Below are 6,725 nucleotides of genomic sequence, written 5' to 3'. Positions count from 1 at the left end.
ATTTGCAGCTTTCATGAAAGAGTAAACAAGCCAGTTTGTTTGCAAATTAAATTATCTAAATAGATTTATTTAAATAAATTAAGTGCAATTAGGTTAATTTTCCCTTCATCCATTTAACAGAGCTTATCTTATGTTTGTCTAGGCAGTTGATCACATATTTTTGATCAGTGTCATAAGATATAATCATGTAAGCGTGACCTGAGGAAACAAGCTTACATTGTTACATCGTTCAGTATAACTGAGGATTTTAAAATCTATAGCCTTTTTCAGCATTGACTTGTTACTTACATGGGAATGGAAATGAAGTTTAGATTTTCTCTAATGAATTACAGGTTAGTTATTAACATTTACTAATCTACTAATGGATAAATGCAAGTGAACTAATGGATTGGCAGAAGGGAGAACTTGATATTGACAGAAACATTAGAAACTTGCTGAAAATACTAAATTACACATATTTATTTTTTTACACTGAGTTTTACTGTGTATATAATGCATTGTGTCATTATGATGTATAGCAGTTTTAATGTCAACAAGTTATTTGCAATAATTTGCTAAAATAAGTGTATGTACAATAAGAAATAATGCTAAGAAGAACATACCACCACTTATTCTCTGCACTTGCATAACAACATATGTATTAGGTCAATTCCTAGAGATGTAGTTGAGGAGTCACAGCATATGTATATTTTTAAAATTATCAGAAATTGCCCGGCTCTTCTTACACTCCTTGCCCCAAAAAAGTACCATAGAAAAAATTTGAAATATCAAAAAGCATATGAAAATGCTCTCCCTGGAAATATGTATTATACATTACTTGGATTTAAAATACTAACTCTTAAAAAATCACCTTTATTGCTATTTTAGTTTACATTTATTTGACTATGACCAAATTCAATATCATGTGAAACCTGTAAAATTAATTAAAATATATATTTTTAATGTAAAATGTCTGATGTATGCCTTGAGAACAGTACTGTTAGTTGACATATAAAGAGCCTGTAAATATATCAAGGAATTTATCTAGAAGCTAAGCATAGAAGTTACTCACAATTTTCTTGTTAGTCATTTTTTTTTAGTTTATTTTGTAATTTCACTTCAGCCTCTGATTGATTGCCTTCCACAACCAATAAGACTGTTTGTGGGCCACTCCTTCATTTACATAGGCTATAACCAAGTAACCAATGGGAAACCTCTGGAGGATATTTACATCCCAGAAAAATCTGTAACCAGTGCTCTTGAACCACTTGCTCAAGGCCACTCGCACTCTATGGGGTGTACTTTTTTTTCAATAAATCTGTTTTTTTGTTGCTTTATTCTTTCATTGTTTGTTTGTGTGTTTTGTTTAACTCTTTGTTCAAAACACCAAAAAACCTGGATGGCTCATACTCAAGACACTCCAACAGTAACACTAGAAAGGGGGCTGAAGCCAGGGAGCCAAGCAGCATTCTTCTGCGGGGCCCACTCACTTGGCACATTGCAAGTTAAGACCCACTGACTCGGAATACAGGCCAGCCAGTGGCAGCAGGCTGGAGACTACCTGAGATGAACGAGTTTCTGGGGGTGGGGGGGGGGGGGTGGGCGTGCAGCTGCCAACCCTGTGGCTCAAGATGGTCATTTTGGCCTGCAAGCCCTGGGGAGTCTGGGCAGTCCAGAGCAGAATTCCCCACAGCACAGTACAGCTACTGTGGCAGGTCAGGGACACACTGATTTTTTAAGTGGCACCTTGATCCATTCCTCCTCACCAGGTGTGGCCTCTCTCAGAGAATTTCAGCAACTCCAGACAGAATTTTATGGACAGAATGCTGATATCTCCCTGAGACAAAGCCACTGAGGGGAGGCCGGCCACCATATCTGCAGTGAAGCTGACAGCCTTTCTTGCCTACTTGCTCTAGAAAGTCTTGGTGGTCTGGATAAGGAGGATTCCCCCCATGCACAGTGCACCTGCTCTGCCAAGGGGCAGCCAGATTGCTTCTTTAAGATGGTTCCTGATTCTGTTTTTCCTGACTAGGTGAGACCTCCCTGTAGGGGTCTCCAGACACATCCTACAGGAGCATCTGAGCCAGTATCAAGTCAGTGCTCCACTGAGACGCAGCCCCCTGAGGAAGAAGCAGGCTGCCATATTTGGTGTGTGCAGTCTTCAATGGTGATACAGCCAGGTGTGAGAGGGTCTGAGGTAATTAGTGTCTGGAGTGGACCCCCAGCAAACCACAGAAGCTCTATGGAAGAGGGGCTTGACTGTTTAAAGAAAAACAAACAAACGCAAAGCAACAGCAAAAGCTTCAACAAAAATGACCCCACCAAAACCCCATTCAAGGGTCAGCAACCTCAAAGATCAAAGGGAGATAAGCCCACAAAGATGAGAAAGAATCAACACAACAATGCTGAAAACTCTAAAAGTCAGAATGCCTCTTCTCCTCCAAATGATTGCAACACCTCACCAGGAAGGGCACAGAACTGGGCTGAGGCTGAAATGGATAAATGGACAGAAATAGGCTTCAGAAGGTGGGTAATAACAAACATCACTGATTTAAAGCAGCATGTTCTCACCCAATGCAAATAAACTACGAATCATTGTAAAACATTACAGGAGCTGGTAATCAAAATAGTCAGTTTACAGAAAAACATAAATGATCTGATGGAGCTGAAAAACACAACACGAGAACTTCACAATGCAGTCACAAGTACCAATAGCCAAATAGACCAAGCAGAGGAAAGAATTTCAGAGCTTCAAGACTATCTTTCTGAAATAAGACAGGAAGACAAGAATAGAGAAAAAAGAATGAAAAGGAACAAAACCTCCAAGAAATATGGGATTACGTAAAAAGACAGACCCTACGACTAATTGGGGTACCTGAAAAAGATGGGGTGAATATTTTACCAAGTTGGAAAACATACCTTAGGATATCATCTGGGAGAACTTCCCCAATCTAGAAAGACAGGCCAATATTCAAATTAAGTAAATCCAGAGAACTTCAGTAAGATACTCCACAAGAAGATCAACCCAAAGGCACATAATCATCAGATTCTCCAAGGTTGAAATGAAAGAAAAAAAATGTTAACGGCAGCCAGAGAGAAAGGCCAGGTCACCTACAAAGGGAATCCCATCAGACCGACAGCTGACCTCTCAGCAGAAACCCTACAAGCAAGAAGAGATTGGGGGCCAAAATTCAACATTCTTAAAGAAAATAATTTCCAACTCAGAATTTAATATCCTGCCAAACCAAGCCTCACAGGAGAAGGCAAAATAAGATCTTTTTCAGACAAGCAAATGCTGTCTTGGAAAACCATTACCAGCCACTACAAATACACGCTAAAATACTCAGACTGGTGACACTCTAAAGCAGCTACATAAACAAGTTTGCAAAATAATCAGCTAACATCATGATGATAGGGTCAACTTCACACATAACAATATTAACCTTAAATGTAAATGGGCTAAATGTCCCAATTAAAAGACCCAGAATGACAAGTTGAATAGAAAATAAAGCCCTATTGGTATGCTGTCTTCAAGAGACACCTCTCATGTGCAAAGACACACATAGACTCAAAATACAGGAATGGAGGAAAATTTACCAAGCAATTGGAACACAGGAAAAAGCAGAAGTGGAAATTTTAGCTTCTGACAAAACAGGTTTAAGCCAGCCAAGATCAAAAAAGTCAGAGAGCATTGCATAATGGTAAAGGGATCAATTCAACAAGAAGAGTACACTCACACACACACACACACACACACACACACACACACACACACACGTACATATATCTCCAATACAGGAACACCCAGATTCATTAAGCAAGTTCTAAAAGACCTATGAAGAGACTTAGACACCCACACAATAATAATAGGATATATTAACACTCCACTGACAATATTAGACAGATCACAGAGATAGAAAATCAAGATATTCAACACCTGAACTCAGTTCTGGCTCAAGGGGACCCAAGAGATATCTATAAAACTCTCCACCCAAGAACAACAGAGTGTACATTCTCTTCATTATCACATGGCATTTTCTCTAAAATTGATCATAAATGGGAAGTAAAACACTTCTCAGCAAAAAAAAAAAAAAAAAAAAAAGAACTGAAATAATAATAGTCTGTCAGATCACAGCACAATCAAATTAGAACTCAAGATTAGACAGTCTCTCAGATCACAGCACAATCAAATTAGAACTCAAGATTAAAAAACTAACTCAAAGCCACACAATTACATGGAAATTGAACAACCTGCTCCTGAATGACTCCTGAGTAAATAATAAAATTAAGGCAGAAATCAAGAGGTTATTTGAAACTAATAAGAACAAAAAGACAACATATCAAAATCTCTGAGAGCTAAAGCAGTATTAAGAGAAAAATTTATAGCACTAAATGCCCATATCAAAAACTAGAAGGGTCACAAATTGACAACCTAAAATAATAACTAAAAGAGCCGGACAACCAAAAGCAAACATCCCCCAAAACTAGCAGAAGACAAGAAATAACCAAGATCAAAGTGAAACTGAAGGACAGAGAGACACGAAAAACCCTTTAAAATTAATTAATCCGCTTTCCAACTTGGACCCGGCAGAATGGCTCCCGCAAAGAAGGGTGGCGAGAAGAAAAAGGGCCGTTCTGCCATCAACGAGGTGGTGACCCGAGAATACACCATCAACATTCACAAGCGCATCCATGGAGTGGGCTTCAAGAAGCGTGCCCCTTGGACACTCAAAGAGATTCGGAAATTTGCCATGAAGGAGATGGGAACTCCAGATGTGCGCATTGATACCAGGCTGAACAAAGCTGTCTGGGCCAAAGGAACAAGGAATGTCCCATACCGAATCCGTGTGCGGCTGTCCAGAAAACGTAATGAGGATGAAGATTCACCAAATAAGCTCTATACTTTGGTTACCTATGTACCTGTTACCACTTTCAAAAATCTACAGACAGTCAATGTGGATGAGAACTAATCGCTGATCGTCAAATACATCAAATAAAGTTATAAAATTGAAAATAAAATAAAATAAAATAATCCAGGAGCTTGTTTTTTTAAATATAATAAATTAAAAAGACCATTAGCTAGACTAATAAACAAGAAAAGAGAAAAAATATCAAATAGACACAATAATAAATGATAAGTGGTATTCCTTTTTTTTTTTTTTTTGAAGGTAAATATAAAAGACATTTTATTTTATTTTATTTTTTTTTAATTTTTTTTTTTTTTATTATACTTTAAGTTCTAGGGTACATGTGCATAACGTGCAGGTTTGTTACATATGTATACTTATGCCATGTTGGTGTGCTGCACCCATCAACTCGTCAGCACCCATCAATTCATCATTTATATCATGTATAACTCCCCAATGCAATCCCTCCCTCCTCCCCCCTCCCCCCTCCCCATGATAGGCCCCAGTGCGTGATGTTCCCCTTCCCGAGTCCAAGTGATCTCATTGTTCAGTTCCCACCTATGAGTGAGAACATGCGGTGTTTGGTTTTCTGTTCTTGTGATAGTTTGCTAAGAATGATGGTTTCCAGCTGCATCCATGTCCCTACAAAGGACGCAAACTCATCCTTTTTTATGGCTGCATAGTATTCCATGGTGTATATGTGCCACATTTTCTTAATCCAGTCTGTCACAGATGGACATTTGGGTTGATTCCAAGTCTTTGCTATTGTGAATAGTGCCGCAATAAACATACGTGTACATGTGTCTTTGTAGTAGAATAATTTATAATCCTTTGGGTATATACCCAGTAGTGGGATGGCTGGGTCATATGGTACATCTAGTTCTAGATCCTTGAGGAATTGCCATACTGTTTTCCATAATGGTTGAACTAGTTTACAATCCCACCAACAGTGTAAAAGTGTTCCTATTTCTCCACATCCTCTCCAACACCTGTTGTTTCCTGACTTTTTAATGATTGCCATTCTAACTGGTGTGAGATGGTATCTCATTGTGGTTTTGATTTGCATTTCTCTGATGGCGAGTGATGATGAGCATTTTTTCATGTGTCTGTTGGCTGTATGAATATCTTCTTTTGAGAAATGTCTGTTCATATCCTTTCCCCACTTTTTGATGGGGTTGTTTGTTTTTTTCTCGTATATTTGTTTGAGTTCTTTGTAGATTCTGGATATTAGCCCTTTGTCAGATGAGTAGGTTGCAAAAATTTTCTCCCATTCTGTAGGTTGCCTGTTCACTCTGATGGTAGTTTCTTTTGCTGTGCAAAAGCTCTTTAGTTTAATTAGATCCCTTTTGTCAATTTTTGCTTTTGCTGCCGTTGCTTTTGCTGTTTTAGACATGAAGTCCTTGCCCATGCCTATGTCCTGAATGGTACTACCTAGATTTTCTTCTAGGGTTTTTATGGTATTAGGTCTAACATTTAAGTCTCTAATCCATCTTGAATTAATCTTCGTATAAGGGGTAAGGAAAGGATCCAGTTTCAGCTTTCTACTTATGGCTAGCCAATTTTCCCAGCACCATTTATTAAATAGGGAATCTTTTCCCCATTTCTTGTTTCTCTCAGGTTTGTCAAAGATCAGATGGCTGTAGATGTGCGGTATTATTTCTGAGGACTCTGTTCTGTTCCATTGGTTTATAGCTCTGTTTTGGTACCAGTACCATGCTGTTTTGGTTACTGTAGCCTTGTAGTATAGTTTGAAGTCAGGTAGCGTGACGCCTCCAGCTTTGTCCTTTTGACTTAGGATTGTCTTGGCAATGCGGGCTCTTTTTTGGTTCCATATGAACT

At 38.5% G+C, this 6,725-nt stretch overlaps 1 pseudogene across 1 annotated transcript; it reads left to right on the top strand.

Annotated features, from left to right (window-relative positions):
• Positions 1 to 4,551: 4,551 nt before the first annotated feature.
• LOC104680570 lies at positions 4,552 to 4,989 on the top strand (annotated as a pseudogene). The gene has a single exon (XR_750473.2). The product of XR_750473.2 is annotated as a 60S ribosomal protein L31 pseudogene (transcript).
• The last annotated feature ends 1,736 nt before the right edge of the window (positions 4,990 to 6,725 follow it).

Source organism: Rhinopithecus roxellana, chromosome 18 (genome assembly GCF_007565055.1).
Source record: "Rhinopithecus roxellana isolate Shanxi Qingling chromosome 18, ASM756505v1, whole genome shotgun sequence".
NCBI lineage: Eukaryota > Metazoa > Chordata > Mammalia > Primates > Cercopithecidae > Rhinopithecus > Rhinopithecus roxellana.
This window is presented reverse-complemented; position numbering and strand designations above follow the sequence as displayed.